The sequence below is a fragment of the Patagioenas fasciata genome, chromosome 4 (genome assembly GCF_037038585.1).
Source record: "Patagioenas fasciata isolate bPatFas1 chromosome 4, bPatFas1.hap1, whole genome shotgun sequence".
NCBI lineage: Eukaryota > Metazoa > Chordata > Aves > Columbiformes > Columbidae > Patagioenas > Patagioenas fasciata.
In genome coordinates, this window is record NC_092523.1 from 37,218,690 (window position 1) to 37,240,546 (window position 21,857).

The 21,857-nt window shown below is 35.0% G+C and overlaps 1 long non-coding RNA gene across 1 annotated transcript in view; it reads left to right on the plus strand.

Moving 5' to 3' along the window:
- LOC139827913 (uncharacterized) overlaps window positions 1–5,662 on the plus strand; it is a 148,693-nt gene extending 143,031 nt beyond the window's left edge. The window contains exon 3 of the long non-coding RNA XR_011739045.1: window positions 5,373–5,662. This is a non-coding gene — a long non-coding RNA (uncharacterized lncRNA). The remainder of the gene's footprint in view (window positions 1–5,372) is intronic.
- The last annotated feature ends 16,195 nt before the right edge of the window (window positions 5,663–21,857 follow it).

The following is a 21,857-nucleotide window of genomic DNA, read 5'->3' on the forward strand; positions in this document are numbered from 1 at the left end:
GGACAATGTTAGAGTCATTCTTCTGAGAGCAAAACACTGTATACTACATTTATTTTTGGTTTAAAGGTAAACAGAAAATAAAGTATGAAAAGAATCACGGATCATGTATCACACTCACTGTGGTACCAAACTACTCCCTTTTTGAAGCTCAAATAAAATAATTCCATTTATTGGAAAATCAGTCACAACTTTGAATTGTCTACTATTGTATTTACCTTAAAAGGAGGGGAACATGGAGACGAAAATGATTGTGAGACTTGCTGCTACTAAAAACCAAACCTTACATTTTCAATGCATTCACTATGACTCGAATGAAAATGACTGGTCACTGATTTAGAATGGATGCCAGAGGCTACAGTGAAGGTCATATCTGTTGGGCTAGTACTAACAATGGGTTTACAGTTACTTAGTAGGCGGAGACATATGAAAAAGTGCTGAAGCAATCTGTTCATTTATGTGGCTCTTTAAGATCATTGTCACTGAGAATATCCAGCACCTTAAGAGTTTTGTTTTTAGCTAAAATTATACTTTGTTTTCCTTTCATATACTTTAAATGGATGAAAAGATAAATATTCCTATAATTCCTTAGGTGTTTTGAACATGTAACACATTTAATAATTGAACACTGGCAGAAAATCTGATAGAATTTTTAATATGCATGAGAAATTCGAGTGATTTTAAATGGTAAACTGATAATATCTTGCCTCCCATTGATAGAATATCTTCCTGTGAGCTCTTTACTTTTCTCTTTAGTTTTGTTTTAGCTAAGGATGTCTGTGCTTTCCTATGGAAAGTACTCCCCTTCCATAAGCAATCAGTAGTTTGCTATGGATAATTTTCTCTGTTTTGCACTTCTTAAATAGAATATGTATATATAGTAGATGTGTTATATATGAACATTCTCTAGATTTTTACAAGAGGATCATTTCCTCACTAAATCAGATTTTATGTCCATCTCCACTATCATAAAGCTTCTTTACTTTTCAGTTATTAATTTTCTGATTGACAATCACCTTGCTGCAGCACTTCTCTCCTTGACCAATCTTCCCATTTCTTAATGGATAGTTTCTCTTCTGTATCCTTTTCCCTCTGTGACACTTCATCCTGTTCAACTCAGATTTTCCAGAAATACATATATTTCAGGCAAAATTTGAGGGGGGATAATGCAGTTTTAGTAGAGTTCAGAGCAAGCAGTATTGTCAAAATTTAGGCTTTTAATTGGATTCCGACTTGGAAGCAATAATATGAAGAATCTAGTCTGTTCTCCCTAAAGTACTATTTTAGTCATAATTGAAGCAATCATTTACTTTGCTAGGGCCTGATTCTTCAAAAGTTATTGACTGAGGTAAGCACTACTCATGACAGTCTTTGCCAGATTTGGAAAAAAATCAGCATGAGAGCTTCCCTCTAGCTGCAACTCCTTCCATTCCTCTCTCTCTGCTTCCTGCTTTTTTTACAGAAATACTTTAATCTGCATGTACAATCACCATCCTCACATCTAACTTTACATTTTTCTTGTAAGTCATTTTCTGTTATTCTAATGGTCTTACTATTTTTTTTTTTTAAATACAATCAGCTTATATTGTCCCAAGTTAACAGTTACCTTAAACTGAATTCTAAGACACTAAAAATTTGAACTCTTCCTTCATTAAGTAAACTCCTTTGTATTTATAACATTGGATTAATAATTTTTTAGATAACATTTCATAATTTAGTCCACAAGAAACATAATGAGTTTCACACTGGCGATCAGCATGGGTCTCGCCTAAGGGAAGCTTGATTATTTGAACAAGATAGAAGATCTATTGATTTAAGGTTCAGGACTCCAACAATTTCTCTACAGCATGATATTGAAACGTTGTGTGAAGCTCAACATTTAACTGAACAATAATCTTAGAATTAACAAGCAGACACAGGAAAAAAATGCAGGATCTTAATCACCTCATCAGTTATGTAAGTACAGTGCTTATTCATGTCAGCAGAAGTCATATGTAGAAATGGACAGATTACATGGGATTTTAATTTTGATTTTTCATTGTATGACTCTCCTTAATGTTGAACTAAGCTTTTGTGGAAACAGGAGATTTGACTTAATACTGATGAGAGGGAGAAAATATGCATGATGTTTTGCAAAGAACTGAAATATTTTAAAATACAATTTAGTTTTACTTTTATTATTTGCAGTGTTTAAAGCAGGACAGATTCCTTCATGTTTGAGAGAGTAGCGGAAGGTATATGTTTATATGCATTAAGTCTCCCACTCTCAGAATTCCTTGATAGAATTATCCATTATTACTCTTTCCACGCCTCCCAGCCCCATGAGCATTCTTGTAGGTACTATTGTATAGCTGCAAAACAGACATGGGACTAACCAAATCCCAAATGACAGTGTTCAGGAGACTTTCCTGGTGGTGGAAGGCATCTATACTTTCTCTCTGTTCTGTTTCTTCTTAGCCCTGAGGTTAGAATGGTGAGAGTAAGGAGAATGGGGGTTGCAGCTTCAGTAATTATTATATGTAGGTAACTTTAACATGCCACATTGTGGCATTGCTAGAACAAGACTACACTTATTTTGGCTTTTGAACATCACTTGATTGACAGATTGTACCTATATTTGTTTTGGTCTTCCTGCATCTTGGAGAAGATTAATACTCAGATGTAAATAAAGATACTGATTTCTTCTTCGAGCCAACTCAGGCTCAATGATTTACTCTTTATGAATGGAAATCTACATATGCACTTTTTTTTTCTTAAATTGTCGATTAACACATCCTGTTTTTAGTAACTGCTTCTCCATACTGCAACTTGTTAATTCATAAATTGGTTCATTGAGTTCAGTACAATGGAACCACATTGGTCATATAATCTCCTAAAAGAACAGAATGACACACACCGTCAATCTCAATTCTTCCTCTCCTTGTACTGGAATTCAGTGCCCTCCAAGCTTCTGTATAAAAATGATTCAGACCTTTTTCATAGATCTAGGCACTACTGTTAGCATCACAGGCAGTAAATTACAGTCTGCTATCAGACTGACTAATGGATGTTCTGCTAAACCATCTGGCATGCTTCTATTAAAAAGGAACTGCTTTTTTTTCACATGGAAAAACCTTTGAGAAAAGTGTATCCATCATAGCTGAGCTCACTGCATCTTGAGTTCTTAACTATCATATACTTATTTTTTTCATATTTTTTTAAAATATTTATTACTGTTCCTACACCCAGTAACTCTGTATTTTACAACTTTTGAACACACTTCTTTGTTTATGCTCCTAAAGACTGAAATTTTTGTGTACAGGAGAGGGCATTAGTGAATAAAGTAACTTTTAAAACATTTTTTATTCTCCTTTAAGGATTTTTTAATTTACAATTTCATGTGGACAGTTATCACAGAACATGACTTAGTGTCTTTGTTTTCTTTTCCTCTGTCAGTGATCAGATTACTCAGTCATCATGGCCTTAAAATCCAGGCACTGTGATGCACTAAGAAGAGATATCAACCATGAGGACACTATTTTGAGCAAATATGGGTTTTTTAAAAATATTTTAGCACTCTCTGATTTTATCAGCATATCCCATAATATGTTTTCTTTCTTTTATTCTTATTTAAAATTAATAAGATCTCATTTCACTATCTGTGTAATAATAAGCAACCTCTACACTGTAAGTATGAACTATAACTACCTTCATACGTTTCATTAAGATTAGTCAGACCATTCAGTAGTTGTTTGAAAAGTGATTTCAGGTCAGAAAACAATCCAAGACTAAGGAAGAAGGAGACAAAGAGAATGTTTCTTCTAAACTATGACTCCAAGCATATGTTTTAAGTAAAAACTTCTAACCCTGAGACACACACAGATGTTGGTTCATCGGTTACTTTGAAAATATAGAGGGACAAAAATCAAAAACAGGAAAAAAATCTACTTAAGATTTTAAAGTCAAGAGGAGACAAGGCATATTGCATCTATCGTGATAGAACTGTTTAAAGCTTGGACTTTCATTTACTAGATTAGTATATGTGAATGAATACAACATCTTGGCTATGCCATAACTGTAAATGTGCTATTTGTGAGATGTTACAAAGTAGCTTGTTTCTTAGCCTAGATGACATCTTTCAGAGCAGCAGAAGACAGTCTGTTGATCTATTTTAGAAATCATTCATACCAGCACACTTTTTTGTGCTTTCTGATTTCCCAGCTATAATTGTGACTAAAAGTGCTATGAAATTATGTTCAGATAATCACCAAAATAGTTTTTTCAGCCAGCAGTTTTTATGTTATCATTATATTTGAATAGTGAAACCATTCGGGATTTCCTGTTAAAGATTACTTACGAACAGACATGACTGGAAAAGGTTAGCAATGACATTTCATCTTTTACATGAGCTGCCATGACAGTGCAGCTAGAGACGCAAACGGTATCTTCAAAATCCAGTTTTACATGGCCTAGAGCTACCAAACTTCTATGGTTTTATGCTCATTCAAGAACTCCTGTCAGGAATTTGTCAAGGGTGAGATACACAGTACCTTTCCTCAATAGCAAGCTCACAGGACAGGTATTTCAAAAAATGGGCATTCGTGCATTAGGAACCTGCATAAAATTTTGGTATGGTATAAAATACGGAGTTCTAAACACAGTAAGTTTTGTATTTTGTGTTAGTATGTTCTACTGGCTGAAAAACTTTGCGTACCGCTATGCTACCACACTGGTATAAATAATAACATGTGCAATTACTAGTGATTGTACACAGCGGGTGGCACTACAGATTGAACATTTACCACAGAATAGAGAAATACTACTTTTTTCCATTTTGAGTATAGAAAATGTAGCTAAGACTGCTGTAGGAAGGAAAACCAATGATGAATAGGCACTTCTAAAAACAATACGTACTGTCCCCTCCTTGTGTTATGATGCAGAATTCTTATAGTACTATATTTCTAGTGAAACAGGTATTTTCATGCACTGTTCAACAAACAGTCAACATGCACTGTGCAACCAAAAGTTCCAAAAACTTTCTGAATCACCTCCTCTGTGCCATAGCATTCAGTATTTCTGTCTCTACATGTGCTACTTAACTATCCTCTGAACTGAAAGACGAAGTTTGTTAACAAAATTAAAATATAACTCACAATTCTAACTCATATCTTCTAAGCAATGTATAATTTCATGTGTTGAGCTATGAAAGGGTGGGGTGAAGGACAAAAAGTGCTTGTGTTCAATTACCACACTGCAATACTGTATTTCCTTAGTCACAGAATACGTGGGTCTTATATTAGATCTCTAATTCAGCAGTTTCACTGTAGCCCTGTGTTGTTGTGTTGGTTGCTATTAGTTTGAATTTTTATTTCTTTTTTTTTTTCTTATGGGAACAGAATAAGAATAAGAATAATAAGAAGAATAAGAATAAGAATAAGAAGAAAGAATGATTGGGTCAAGTGGAAAGATGGAGAAATACCACATGCTTGGAAAGAAAAGATTCCAAATACTGGTAGGTGTGAGTATGACAGTACAGAGCTGGAAACCCGAAGTTTCTGCAGCGTTCTTGTTAAGAGAAGAATACAACAGAAAGACAGACCTGAGTTGTGCCTAAGAACACAAGAGGATTCTGTAGAGTTTTCTGAAATGCAGGAAGTCAACAAATTGTCCAAAACCAAGCCTTGAAAAAAAGGACCTCTCTGGAAGGATACAAGTTTAAACTCTTTTTTTTTTTTTTTCCTTGTTTTATCTTTCCAAGTTCTCTCAAAATAACTTTTGAGACATATCTAATATTTGAGGATATGCTTGCATATCATCTGCTTTCTTCAAGTGCAAAATCCTCTTAGTGGTGTCATTTGGTGTCTCTCAAGAAATGCTTTCACATAGCTGGAAAGAAACTGTAGTAGTTGCAATAATATCTAGACCAAGAAGAAAAGGCCAAAACTGCTTCTAGGATAAGTTAGGGCTAATGATCCTGGAGGGAGGTGTTTGCATTTGAGTGAATCACCAACCCTTATAGAAAGGTGCAACTAAATAAAAAGAACAAAACCAGCAATGCCTTCCCTGCTACGGTTTTCAGCTTAAAATTATCTCCTTCAAATGGAACCTGTCATAGAGGACATTTTGAACGTGCACTGAACCTTGTCATCAAGATACACAAGAAGAAAGAAAAAAATTCAAATTAAATCTTGGTGTAACCAGATCAAGGGTAGGTTGATGGATTTTGTTTGTCTGTTTGTTTGTTTGTTTTTGTGACTTAGATCTGGCTATCTACATTTTATTTTGTATTTTTGAATTTTACATTTTTTACTGCTTTTTCCTTACTGACTTTTGTATATAAAATGTTGCAGAACTAAAAAAGAACCTCATTGCTTTGGTGTGGCATTGTTAAAGTTGAATGTAGGAACACTTTCCAAACACTATATCTATATATTATTCAGAGGGGTGTAAAGGGCAACAAGGTAATGCTCATCTTAGAGACATGGGCAAATATGAGGCCATGGAAAGCTTCTTAATGGAAAATAAAATGCAAGGAGCATAAATACTAAAGGAATTTGGAAAAAAAAAAAGGATGTTTTTAGTGCATTTTAGGTTTTTAAAATAATCCATTTGCTGTGCTTATAAGAGTAAGAGCTAATTTAGGTAGCATCAGTTTATCTTTAATGCACTTTTAACTTTTATTCATGATATGTCTCTTTCTTTTTACATACCTGCGTGTCTTTGTAGGTATATGCATATAGTCAGGAACATTAATCTGTTATTTCTAACAAAATGGCAAAATGTGTATTTCACAAGTACATAGCACTGTGGCAACCCTCTTGCAGGATTTTCTCCTCCTAGAAATGAATTCCCTAGTTGCAATAGATTCTAGAAGGATGACAGAACAAACAATACAGTAGTTCATGATCTTTATTTTCTTCTCCCAAAAGCACATTTTTAGCTCACATTCTGTTTCTTTTGAAATACTCTACTATTTTAACAAGATGTAAAATGCACAGAAACATTTGGAAAAAAGTGACCAAAGTCACATTGTGATTTGAAACTACAGGACTTAAATCATTACTAGATCAAAGATTTGATCTCTTCCTGCCTCTAATTTCATCCTAGTACTACATAGTCAGAGGAAATTGAAACTCTACTGATACTTTAATTTATCTGTTGTAAGTAGATAAGATTCCTAATAAAATATTATAGAACAGCATTATCTTTAAAACATTTTTAGCTGAAATAAATTAAGTGTCCCACTCAAGTTAGAAGAACTAGGAAAACAAGGGGAAATTCACGCAGCATGGGCAACAAACAGGAGGAATTGGAAGCCACCATGCTATGATCTAGTTGCCATTGCTGACAGTTGGTGACACAAATCCTGTGATTGGAGTGCAGCTGTCAATGGCTACAGGCTGTTCAGAAGGGACAGGTGAGGAAAGAGTGGAAGGGTTGCCCTCTACATCAAAAATCTGACGGACCATGACAATCTGGGGACAGACTTTTTAGTGGAGCCTGTTGCAAGAGGACAAGGGGTAATGGCTTTAAACTGAAAGAGAGGAGATTCAAGGTAAATATAAGGAAGACATTTTTTATGATGAGAGTAGTGAAACACTGGCACAGGTTGCCGAGAGAGTTGGTAGATGCTCCATTCCTGGAAACATTCAAGGCCAGACTGGACAGAGCTCTGAGCAACCTGATCTAGTTGAAGATGTTTCTGCTCATTGCAGGGGGGTTGGACTAGTTGACCTTCAAAGTTCCCTTCCAATCTAAACTGTTCTATGATTCTGTGATTCAATGAAGTACTTCCTAGGAAATAAAGAACCAGATTTTGCAAAATAATGAAGTTATCTGAGATGAGCATCTAGTAACATTTTTCAATTATCCACTTGTCTCTGTGAAGTTCAGCACTGCATTAGCTGACTCTCAGGCATCTATCTTCCAAAAAGGAGTCTCTAAATCCAGGTTAGTTTTCCAAGTGTCCTGGACCATTCACGTAGAGAACTATGAGTCATCACAAAGCAATTCTTACTCAAAAGTAGTGCATTAAATGTCTAAGCTACCTTATCTGGAAACACGATCAGGTGTTGGGTAGAGGAGGCTTTTAATTTTACTTTCCCATGGCTGACCTGATTGCCTTGCAAGGCCTTGTAAAGAGTTGTGAGATTAACTCAGAATTCATACAGCTTCATGGGGCTTGATGCCAATCTGTTCCTTCCACAGGAAAGCAGAAAGTCGCTGTTTTCTTTTAAAGATTTTGAGGGATGGTAGTGCAACTCACCGTTTTTAAGCACAAGCTAGCATTAGGCCATTCTCTTGCGTACTTCAGTGCCCTTCTTTGTGTTAGGATGTTAAAAAAAAACAGTCTGTCATTTCCTAGAAGAGTATCTAATGATTAGGCTTCAGGCAATTTTCCTCTCAAAGCTGTGCCACTGTGCAGAAATAATTTAAGACTCATCAGACCATAACTTTCTAGCTCAGTGACTAGGGCACTTACCTGAGAGAAGATAGACTTGGATTTGGATTTCTCCCCGAAGCTAGTTTCTGCAATTTTTCATCAAATAAACATTCAATAAAAGACTGAAAAGCACTTGTTCAAAGGACCGAAAGCTGAGACTCTTACAATGAGGCCAAGAGTATCCCTACTAGACTAAGGCAGGTTAGCTGGGGTCCCCACTGCTGAACAGCTGAAGGCATTTCAGCTGTGGAGATGTCTGTACTGTCTGATGCTGAGAACAGTGAATCTAGGTTGTCTTCTTCTAAGTAACACTCTCTAACTGGAATTTTGTCTCAAGAAAAGAAGACAGAAGACAGCACCCAAATAACTCCTTCTAGTTTTTGTTTGTTTGTTTGTTTCAATACAAGTACCTGTAGCTGCATATTTTGTCTGGAGTCTGGTGGTTTTAGGATGTTGTTCTCAGACCGAGGTAACTGCTTGAACTTTCAGAGGGAAAGAAAGAAGACTACCTACTTTGAAAATCATAGTTTTCCGAAGACTGTGCTTTTAAGATAGGGAAGGGAACATTGTATATTGTCCTTGAGAAGCATTGCTAGATGAAGCTTGAAACCATAGATCTTGTGGTTGTGTAGACCATAAAGTTATCTTATTTAAGTACTCTTAAGCATACCTGACTGCTTTCTGTGGGTACTGGGCTACATATCTAATTCCTTTTGACTTCAGGAATATTCAAGAGAGGGCAAATCTTTGTCCCAAATACACATGTGTTTCTTGTAATTCAATGAAGACGGTATAACTTATTTTTAATATGAGTGTGGTAGTCAGTAGCAGAGGTATGCAGAGATTTCTTTATAAATTATTTTATTATTTATATCTAAATAAGTAATATGACTGCAGTTAGGCATATTAGCTTCTACAATATTTGAATAGTTCCATTTTTCACTTTTAGACTATTCAGTAACTATAGCTCTACACAGCCCACATCTGTAGAATGCAATGGCTTCCTTCCAAGCTATGCTTGAGTCTCCCTGTAGGACAGTAGATGAAGTGAATGAAGAATGCTTAGAGGCTTTAACATGGAGTCAGGATGTAATAAAGATGCACTCCAGAAGCAGTCAAGTAACCTTAGGTACCATTATGTACAAAAAGCTTATACTAAACCTTTTTAGAAACCTTTTTATAAATCTTACCATCAAATGTATGGTCTGACCTGTCTCAAAAAAACTGGCAAGCTGTCGTTTAAACACAACAATTATAAGAAAAACCTTGCTTGTTGATTTAGTATCTTTGTGCCTGGGAAATAAATAACTAAGAGAAAGAAAAGTCTGGAAAGCAGAAAGTGGTTCATTCTGAAGTAAATTAGAAATACTACATCTTTCTCCCTGATGAAGAAAGGTTGTGTGCACAGCATGATCTGAGCTGTAAACATTTCTGAAATAAAATAACAATGTTTCATTACTGTGTTTAGATGAGTCGTACCTTTTTTTTTTTTTTTTTTTAATTAGTTGTAACCACCAATAAGAAGCAGTTACTATGCCTATCATAACTGGTCCTTAATTTTATACATGATGTTCTGGGTCCAAAGTTACCAATGGTATCAAAATTTTGGTTATTAAGATGCAGTTCATAAAGACAATCCTCTTCCATCCTGAAAGTTTTAAATGCAACAGCCAAATATAAGATGTGAAAGCATAAATCAGGAAGAGGGGATCCACCTCTGTGAAGGCTACAGTACACCCTACAAGAAGCGTTAAAAGGCTTCTACTGTACTTCAGAATTTTATGGTTTCTACCACAACTACAGAAATCAGGGCAGTCCATGCTCTGGAGATGTAATCTGCCTGCAGACTGAAGGAGTTCAACAAAAGAGAGAATCTTTCTGCACTGTGGAAATTTGCCACCACAATTATTTCAAACAAGATTTTGGATCAGGTACCTCTAGGCACAGTATGGCCCTAAGATATTGATTCCTAGAAACACACTTGCTATTTTGACTTTATTTTATTTTATTTTATTTTATTTTATTTTATTTTATTTTATTTGATATTTTATTTTTTCTATTTTTTAACGTATAGGTAAACTGTCTCAAGCTGAAATCCTCAAAATAAAGGCACCTGAAATCACACACACAAACTGTAAAGCACAGAAAATTCAAAAAAAGTAGCAATATGTTTGTAAATTTGTTTGGACTTCTAATTGTTAATGAAAGTGCTTATCTACCCCAATTCTGAATAGCTATTGAAGACACATTTCAAGGCCTAAACCCAAGAATAAAAAGCATAAAGAACAGTAATTAGAAGAGTGTAATTAGTGATGTCTCGGTGTACCTCTTTATTTCCAAGTCTGCAGAAAACTCCCACTGTGGAGTAGTGCTTGGGTGAAGTGCTAGGTAATATGTGAGTTACAATGAGAAGAAAATGTTTCATATTGCCTTAAAACCGCAACACCTCTTTTTCCTAGGAAATACCATATCACTGAGAGTCACCGTACAGCTGGTTATCTTTTTATAACCTTTGTTGTATGACAAAACTATTATCTGATGTGAAATAGATCTACATTTTCAAAAAGTATTTATTGAAAGAAGAACATACTTTTTAAAATCATAATTTATAAACTCTTTCATTGTAACTTCCTAGACAAATGAGCAATTAGTGTATTCAGTTGTGAAAATTCTAGATGAAATAACAGGGCACAAAAGCATTCAGACTGAAATATTTTGTGATAATTTAAAGGAATATTATGTTGTTATGTACTGTATGTAATCAAACATAGAAACAATCTTAATCTGTTGGCTTGAAACAACTAGTCTCCACTGAAGTACTCCAGACAACTGTCTCCAACTAAACCTCTTTCTTTTTGCCAGAGGAGAGAAATTTTCCTTTTTCTATTTAAAAAGTCTGTAAAAATACTTATAAATAAATATTATGTTTCCACTCTTTTGAAAAGAAACAACTATTTATTTTTAATAAGAAGGAAAAAAAAAACAAAAAAAGAGAACTGAATATAATTTTACTAGCAGACAAAAAACCACTAACCAACCAAATAAAAACCAACCAAACAAACAAACAAACAAACCAAACAGGAATCATGATAAAGGTTTGGGGTTGTGTTGTTTTTGTTGTTGCTGTTGTTGCTATTCCTCTTTTTTTTTTTTTTTTGGTAGTTGTTTGTTTGGGGGTTTTTGTTTGTTTGTTTAAACATCTGGAAAGCAGGGTGTAAACAACCAAAGCAGGGAAAACTCATGTCAAAGTTTCTTAGTGTGCTTTTTTTAGCAAACCAGGAAAAACATGAAGAAGTTGTGGATATATGTTTTTCCATACTTACTTTAGTTTTACACTCACCCAAAATTATTTTGATAATAAAATAAAATAAACTAAAAGAAAAGGAGAAAAAAAAGAGAAAAATCAGGCTATAAAATATTATCTGAGGACGTTTAAGCACAAAATTTTGTAGAAAAGATTCCTACTACATGAGAAATAAGAAAAAAAATCAGAAGACAAACCTGATATCTTTATTACCTATTTTGCTTTTTTGCACATCAGATATCTTCAAAGGAGTCAAAAGACTTCTGTTACTTTCTTGTTGCTTTTTTAGCAACAAGTAAAAGTAGATCTGGTATATTCAGTTATCAGCCATTCTTGTAGTTGTCTGTTTAGTTTCAGTTTTTGTGTGTTTTCATTCAGTTTTGAAATAAGCAGCAGTGATTTCTTACTGAAAGTGGAAGGATCTGCAGAAGGCAAAAAAAAAGCCATATTACCTGAAAAATGTAGGTTAAGTGGACTTTTTTGAAATAAGCACACATTATTGGAAGATAAACATTTTTAAAAGATGAATTAGATGCAGAATGTTATAGTGCATATCAGCTGCTAAACCAAAGGTTCAGTGGGATCTGAGACATCCAAATATTTATTTAAGCATCCAGATTTAACACGACAGTATTCTCAGAAATGTAACCTGCCTGTGACCGCTACTTATCTTCCACTGTCATAAATAAATGATGGCAATTATTAAATGAAGGAGAAGAGGGGATTTTTAGAATGACTTTAGCTATTTCTTCTGTATTTAGATCTCATCTTGTGGAAAAGTGATAACAGTTCACGAATAAGTCCCCGATTTTGTAACACTTACTATAGTATCTTTCTGACAGACTTTATTACTGTTGACACTGAATCACATAGGAACAGTCTGGCCTTACCATTTCTTTGCTTGTGTCATAACAGTTTGTTCCTGCTGCTTTTCAAGATATTGCACGACAGAATTTATGAAAGCTGCACTGCTGCTCACATATCCTTTAAAGCTGGATCTACTGTTCAGACTGAAGTGATGGAGAGAGCTATGTACTTTGAATCTTAATGTAATAAAGATAATAAAATCAGTTCTACTCATACAAGACAGAAGTATCAATGTAGAAGGTCACTGTACACTCAAAGCTCCTCTTTGGTAGTGGAGGATGGAGGAGTACTAATAAGAACTGGGATTGCTGTGTCTCACCACTGCTCTTATATTCTACCTGAGGGACTTTATGTCAAGGAATTCAGCCAAGATTTTGTGTGCATCCATTGTGTATGCAGTGGCAAAAAGTATAAATTAATTCAATTATACAATATTCAGAGAAACAATGAAACCGCTAATGTTAACAAGGAAAACACAATACTGTACATTGAAAAATACCCCATGGCAGTTCACTCCAGTGACCATGTTGCCCATATAATTCTGCCAAGGTCAGTGAGAGTTGAGATACCTGCTGCATAAGTACTGAAAATGCAAGATAAACTTTCTCCTGGGTCAACGTAACTTGCCTACTACTCTTTTTGTGATAATTCTTGAATTTGATCTGTGAATGAGCATTCCTATTCTGTAAGGCTTTCCCCTTTTGCTGAATCTGTGGGTCAATTTGAGCTTGTACCCTGTCACACAGCACAGAGATCAGTCTACGTTTCAAGTTCCATGAAAAAAGCAAAACCAAAACCCACAAACCTTGCTGTGATGGTGAATATAAAGGTGACAATGAATACAGTGCACATTTTGCACTGGGGACATTCAGAACATGGATATGGTACTGGCTTCTTCTGTTCAAGCAGAGGAAAAACTCACCATCCCTTCCATTTTCCTGCACCAGACTTATATGTCTCCCTACAGAAAGTGTGCAAGCCTGCTGTCCTGTAGCCTAGCATCCATTCATTGTCTCTCTGGATACAGAAGTGCACTGGGGTTTTTTTGGAAGGTTTGGCAGCTAGAAAGATGGCTGCCTTCACCACTTGTTATCTAAGAAGACAAGATAGTGATTCTGTTCCTGAACTCTACCAATATCTGGTGGCAGGGTCTTGTGCTTCTCATCTGACACCTGGGGCTGGTTAGTTACTTAGAAGGGGAAGAGAACCTTCTTCGGCCTAGGGAAACATCTCATTTTCTCTGTTTCCTTTCTTATATGACTGAGAATTAGAAAAACAGGCATCTAGGAAAAAGAAATACGTTTGAGTCTCTGTGATATGCAGTTAGAAGTAGAATAGCCTGGAATTCAGATGCAGGTTGAAAGTGATCTTTGGGGCGTGTATGGGCAATGTGAAATAATAGTAGTGATCTTTTAATAAAAAGGAGATATCTTACAGGAATACATCACAGTAGCCGTCAGCCATAGAAATCCCAGCAGTTTTTGTAGAGTGGATGAGGGAGCTGCCTTTCCTGCTGAAGAAGTTACAGTAACACTTTCTTTTAGTTGCCTGTACCAGCACCGTCATAGAGAAAGGATGTCAGACAAAGGGCTTTAAAAAATAATCCTAGTAGCATGAACATTTGCACAGGTGAAATATGAAATGTGTCAATAAACACTAGAAAAGCGTTCTCAAGTACCAGCTCCTCTATTTGCAGGTCAAACGTGAACAATGTACACAAGTTTTTTAGCATTCCATTTGCAAATGTTATTTTCATTGCATTGTATCTCTAAAAACATCTGCAGTTCACTAGAAAACTGAATATCATCAAGGTCACTTGCTCAGTTTAATTAAAACCTGTTAATATTCTCCTATTAACTTTTTATCACTCAATACTGTCCTCATAGATACTGAGATACTCACAAAGGTCATTCAATTTTGAAATTCTTGGCATATTTTAGTATATTGAGTGTTCCTGTGAATCGAATAATTTAATACAGCCTGTAAGCTTAATGTGAATGCAAACTGCAGTGTCCTGGCTTGTTTCTAATCAGCAGTAGAGATGTGCCAAACTGTCAACAGCTCATGAGCAATACGAACGCTATAGTTCTTCACACCCCTTTGAGTTCATATCAATCATTTGAAAATAACATTTTTTTTCAGAATGAGCTGTCACTATCAATTTGAATAGTGGCTGTTCAACTGGAATGTGTCCAATTTTTCAGCAAGCCATTTGGTACTTCATATCATGAAGCAAACAACTTGCAAAAGCAAGTTCTTTTTATGATGGTAGTAGGACTGAAATGTATACTTAAGCGTTCCAAACTTCCTTTGCCAGACGAGACTCAACTTTTATTTGTACAATCTAAATGAGATTATTCAAAGTAAAGAGACTTCTGACACTTTATCTAGTACATTATGATACACAGAACTTTGCATACATTTTTTTCAATATACAGTATTTTGAGAAAAGTAATGAGGTAAGGCTGAGAAATGAAATGAGGAGTTCTCTGAAATTGTATATATTTCTTTACCTGTGCAATAAATAGTCTGTGTATTATTTTAAAAATGAATTTAGTAGATATTTCCACTTGAAAAAAAAAAAACAACAAAAAACAGAAACAGAAACAAAAAGTCATTACTGGTCATTGAACTTCTACATTTTTGCACATATTTCATATCTGAGGAAATTAGATATACTTTAATTTAAGGAAAAATGGGACTTTTTTTTCCTCTTTATTTAATTACAGATTCCTTTTCCTACTTTAATTTACCTGATTCTAGTATGTGATAAAAGTTATTGGCTCCTAGAACGGAATACGAAGAGTGAAATTACCTAATTTAAACATGTTAGGACAGACCCCTCCAAGACATTTATCAACAAAAATTATGCAATTTATCACTTTTATTGCGTCTTACAAAACTAGCTTCTAGATTTTACTAATAAAAGGTTTTCATTCACTTTACAGTGTTTCTGACCAGCCACAGGAATAAATCATAAGCATCACACCTCTTCCTTCTTTCTCAGCAGAGAAACTGATTTGGAGAACAGCAAATAGCTGTTGAGACTTCATATCCATCTCCATTTAATCTTGTTCAGCTAACTAATCTGGGTGGCTGGGAGAATCTTAGCCAATGAGGAAGGAAATGTTTCAAGAACATCAAAACTATGGCTGTTAATTCCCTGGATACACCATGGATACCTCAGCTAACTTGTGATTAATTGATCTATTTTCTCAAAATCTGAAGAAAATGCAGCAATAAATATTTTATCTCTTTCTATCGTTCTTTAAAGAGGCAAGACCGGGAAGGGAAGGGAAGGGAAGGGAAGGGAAGGCGGAAGGGAAGGGAAGGAGGAAGGGAAGGAGGAAGGGAAGGCGGAAGGGAAGGAGGAAGGGAAGGAGGAAGGGAAGGAGGAAGGGAAGGAGAAAAGGAGGAGAGGGAAGGGAAAGATCCATTTGACTACTACAACTTCAATTAACTACAGAACATCGTTGGATATTACTGCTTTTTCAATAATTTCCAATAAAATTCAAGCTAGAGTTATATGAACTTGTGAAAAGGGGGTTATACTTAGGTATCATCTTTCAATAAGCAATCTAGGGCTTGATTGTGTGTTACTTATAAATTCCAATGTCCTGTTTACCCAATGAGAATAAGTGCAGCATGAAGCACAGAATCAGAATTGACTTTTAATTTTTATTTCATTTATATGGATATTTAATTTTCTAGTCATGTTGACCATAACATCAAGGTTTAATGTGTAGTTATTATGTTTCTCTTTGAGTGGAACATAAAAACGAAGACATGAGAAATTATCATGTTAGAAACTTCTCTTAAGCAAAACTATGAAGCACTCAAAACTATTGAAATACAGATGTTAACACCTATTGTTAGAGTATTTCACCAAGCTGTAATCCAGTTTTATCTGGATTTGAAGGTGGGAGCTTCAAAACAGATATAGAAAACACAGGATGTGATAAAGCACACTAATTAATCAGGTTTTCAAAATTAAGGATCTGTAAGTGCATGAATAATAACAGGACCTTTTCTCCTCCCAGATCTGTTCTCTGAGCTTATGAAAATGTCTTCATATATTAATGCCAATTTATTATTGATTTTATAGTATTTTGCTATTTTTTCAATAAATATTACAGTGATTAGCAAGCACGACACCTTAAGGCAAACCCCCCTTGCATTCTAGCTATTAGATATGATTTCTATATCATCCATTATTGATTTACTGTTCTATCTAGATAGTGTAAGAGTTGATTTGAAATCTAGTAACCATTATGAAATTTATTACTGTCAAGAGAGTACAATAAGTAATAGGAACAGCTTAGTCAAATAAAAGAAATACAGTCTGCACTTCTTCACTAAATGAAAATTCCTGTAACTGCTTTTAAGATAGTATTGAGTCCTGAGGTGCAGTAAGGTCATACAAGATAGTATCATCTCAAACAGTTGAATGGCTATATGAATAATCTAAACCAACAAAATATCTGTGCTTGCTGTAATATATGAATTTAAACATGATTTGAAATTAAAGGAAGCTCTACAAACATGCAACAAAAATAGGAAGTCATTTAAAATTCTCTGAAACAAAGAGCATGTCGACAAAGGCAGCAGAAAAGTTAAAGGTGAAGTTCTGAGACATGTAAGGATTAAACAGGAAAACGTAAATGTTTGCTCTATTGACAACTGGTGGCAAAACCACTGAAATTTTCCCCTGCTGGCCTGCATCTTTGTTTCAACTAGTTCTGGAGATTTTGGTGTGCCCTTCAGGTACTGGCAGCCTCTCAGAAGAGACACAAATTGAAGAATATTAGGGCCACATAAGTTTTTCAGGGGATTACTTCCCACATTTGAAAAAAAAGTGTAATTACTATGACCCATGTCCTGGCCTGGTTCTTTCTTGTTGGAAAATACTTCTGTGTTACAGCCATACACTGCTGTCTGGGGAGACTGCCGTAGTCTCACCTGGTTGTTTCGTGTTTACCTATTGTATTTTTGTTACTGAGACTAAATAACACATTATTTTGAGAAATTAATTATTGCTGTGAATTGCTTGCCAGAAATACTGATATTAGTCTGACACTGCAGGCAATCTGTGTGCAGAATTCCTTCAGAAAGAATGGAAATAATTGTTCAGAATTGCACTCCAGTGGAGTGTAGAAGAATTTCACAGTGTCTCTGTACATCGAGACAGATCCTGGGAGTAAAAGCTGGTTGACCAGACTCCATCAGGATATTTTGATATTATCTTGGGACAGTTTATCATTATACAAGGGATTCACAAGGCTGCTAATTAGAGATGTTTTAACACAGCTGAGATTCTTTAACATCACACTGTTTTGTCAAGGTTTACAAAGATACTTTTGGAAGAAAACAGACTAGAAGAAAAAAGGAACTCTCTTTAGATTCTCTCTGTAGCATAACTAATCCTTTACCTACTATCTTAAGGTCACTTATGAATTTGATCCCTGATTCACTGAGCATAACTGCATTTATATAAAGGTCCTAATCAGCCTTAAACCAGAAAAGATCACTATGACTTTTGGAGGACTCCTCTAGGCCAGAGGATCTGTTCATATGGTGGCAACATACACTCTGCTCGTATAGTGTCTACAACATTATGACTAAATCTGAAAGAGGTATAGTTCTAATCTTATGATAAATAAATAAAATAATGATAGTATAAAAAGCTGTTAAATTAACATACACTGTATAACTGTATAGAAAAGGGATAACAGGTTAAACAAACCTGGCAGATTGGTATTATTTGACGACGTTATATTAGGCTACATTATTCAGGTTTTGTTAGGTCAGATTCACCATTCATTCTTAAACATGTTTCTGAAATGTAAGAAATAATTGTCAAATACGCATATTAACATTTTGTTAGTGATGATCAACACCCCCTGAAGCCTAATTTGTGTAAGACTCTGCATTAGAGCCTGCAAAAGTTTAGAAACCTGGGTTGCAATTATGAGATGCCAGAATTTTTTTGGTATTTCAGTGAAGACACAGGTTTAGTTGAATAACATAATTTAGTATAATCAGAGCCAGTTGTGTAATACGACTTTTAAAACACCATCTCCACCTAACAGTCACCTCTTCTTCTTACCCAAACTATTAAAAACAGTATCTGTTTACCTAATGTCTTTCTAAATTCTTGCAATGCTGGCTTTCAGCATTCTTTGCCATTTGGACTGCTGCTATTTTTTTTTAAAGATTGGTCATTTTCTTAATTCTTTGACGGTTATCTTCTTCCATATGTGCCTGAATCACTATTTCACATAATTATAGGAGACATAGTTTGTCCTGTTCTTGTCAGTCATCCAGTTTCGCTGACTGCCTCCAACAACATTTATGAGATGCTAGTGATTCCTGCTCTAACCGTGCCATGTCAAATCTTTCCAAAACACCACATGGATGTGCCCAATTGTTCACTCTGTGGCTGTTCTGCTAATGCCTAACAGTCTTGTTCTGTAAACTTTAACAGGCTATTTTTCAGATGCACTTGCCAATTTGATCTGGCCTGGATGTTTTTTTTTCTGTTTGCCTTGATATTTTCTATTTGTGCACCTGTTGACTGTCCATCTGTAGATGCAGTGCAGAAAGCCCAGATTTGAGCCTCAGATGATGAGACGCAATTCCAACTACATGGTCCTGTAATTTAATGGATACTAGAGATGAAAGCTTCTTGTCAGGGATTTCTCATATTAATCAAAGAATGCTTGTGAGCAGGTGTCTTTGCTGGAGAAAGATAAACTACACGGTATCAACTGATTGAAAACCTTTGCTGCTTTTGCTTACAGTGTTGCTAAAAATTGTGCTGCATTTATTAAGTGGAATTTATTAAAGTGTTATATAACAAAAGAAAAGACAAATCTTTCTGTTGCAAGACAGCTGATTAACACCCTGGAGGTGTTTAGCAACTTCCTGAATGGTGATATACACAGAATGCTTTCAGAACTTGACATGAGTTGGAGGGTTATTTTTTGGCAAAAGTAGCTCAACTATTAAAAATTGTTTTATGCTCAGAAACTGCAATTTCCACAAGTGTAATAAATATTCATAACTCTACATTAAAACAAAACAAAAAAATAAATACACTATGTCGGTTCCTTAGCCATATTCAGTGTTATCTCTTGTTTCTTGTGCAGTTTATATTTCATAATAAATTCCTGATACGCTGCAAGGGTACCGACACTGTCTTTAATATAACATTTGTCTTTGAAGGACTGAAACCAAGTGGCCTCACCAGGGCATTATGAATCTTAGTTTTGACTTGAAATGTAGAAACCATAAAAAGTATAAACCAATATTTAAGCTTCAGAGTAGACCAATTTTCATTATAAAGAAGAGAACAGATGAGAGTAAGGATTCTCTGATTTACAAAACCCTGTCAGAAGGAGGATATAGTAAACATTTGAACCCCAGGGATGCTACATGATAGAGTAGTGACCAGAAAGCTGAAATGACCTGCAAAGATTCATTAATCTTTCTAAGGTGCATGCCCGTACAAGGATAAAGTGTCTGTGTTAAAATACTGCCCTTAAAAGCCTAATGAAGAATATAAACAACATACACTATGTTTCATACTAGAGTAGAATATGATTTTCACAGATCAGAGGTCAAGTTGTAAAAAATAAATAAATAAATAGGTATCAGACGGTTTTACAGAATTAGGTTGTTTTAGATTGTGTTCACTAATTGCAGACACGATCATGATGAATTTAAGCCATTAAAGCACAGCAGGAGTCTTCTGAGACACAGCATTTTCTGTAAGGCTTTTGAACAACTTCACTGTTTTAGAAGCTCTTGGAAAGTCAAAAAAATAAGCAAAAACAAATCTTCAAATTGCTCAGATCCCCAAAGTTCTGTCGCGTTCTCTTTCAGAGACCCTCCAGGGTTTCCAGCAGACAACAAAAGTGGACAGGTTCAAAATCATCAAAGGAAAGTCTAGAAAAATCCTCTCTTTGATAAAAAATATGCTTATGTTTGTTTAAAGTATACGACTTAGCACTGGGAATACTTCTAATAACGATGCGTGAAAAAGTACATGCGTGTGATGGGGAAGGAGTAGGCTTTTGTGAAACACCATGACAAACCCACCATATTAGGCTTCATCTTGTACTGCTGGAGATCTCTTTCCTAACTTGTTTAGCACTGTAAAATATATAAAAACATGAAGAACTAAGATGGTTTTATTTACATCAACCTTCTCTAGGTTTAAAGGTTCATTGATAAAGTAGTATGCACAAGTCCAGTTTTCAAGTCTGTCCAAAGATAATTGGAAGCCCTTGGCCAGCAATATTTCAATCGTGTTCTTTCTACCACACTGAATTATTTATTTGCATTGAAAAACACATTGAGAGTTTTAAAAGGTTCCAATAAATTGTCTTGAAGCCACATGAAAAGGTACTATTGATTCTAAATTCTAAATACTGTGAAGGGGAGAAACTCAAAGATTTTCCTTTACAATAAAGATTAAAGTGGTAATATTCAGTTTGTTTAAAAAGGAAAAATTGTCACTGAAGTAATATATCTTGATAGATATTGCAATGAACTAAAATGATGGAAACTAAAGCAATGAAAAACTGCAATGGCATCATGCATGAAACAATTAAAATTAGAAATGGCTGGGCTGGACAGGATTGTGGTAATCATTTTAGATATAAAAACATTTTTGAGACTACAGTTTTAAAAGCAGACGTATTTGTTAGTCTGTATTAATGATCTGAACTATAGGTTAAAAAGAAAAAAAAAATAAATAAAAACTCCAAGCAACAAAGCAGCCAACAAACCAAATGAAGAATGCAAAGGAAACAGATTTTGAGAAGCTATTTCTTACTCAAATGATCCAGTTTGGGTTGGAATGTTACCCATATGATCTGCAGGGTGTCTGTAAGAAACAGAGCAACAGCTGAATAGGAAAAGGCATCTGTGACTGAGGGAAAGACTTGGCAAGAAAAACAAACAAACAAAAAGGTTAAAAAATGCTAAATGGCCATAAAACCGCAGTCTTCTGTGAAAGATAGAAGTAGTTTAATTTCTTAATTTTATTTTCTGCTTTTAAGTAAAGACTGCTAGATGGAAAGAGATTCAAACTGCAATTTCCATAAGGAAAAAAAAAAAGCAAATAAAACCAAACCAAACATGTTTTCTGTAAGCATTTTGTAAGTTTTATTTTATACCTGTGTAGAGTAAGTGCATGAGTAAGGAATACAGTTCAGTGGCTAGAAAGCACTGTTTGACAAATCTAAATATTTAAATTGCAGT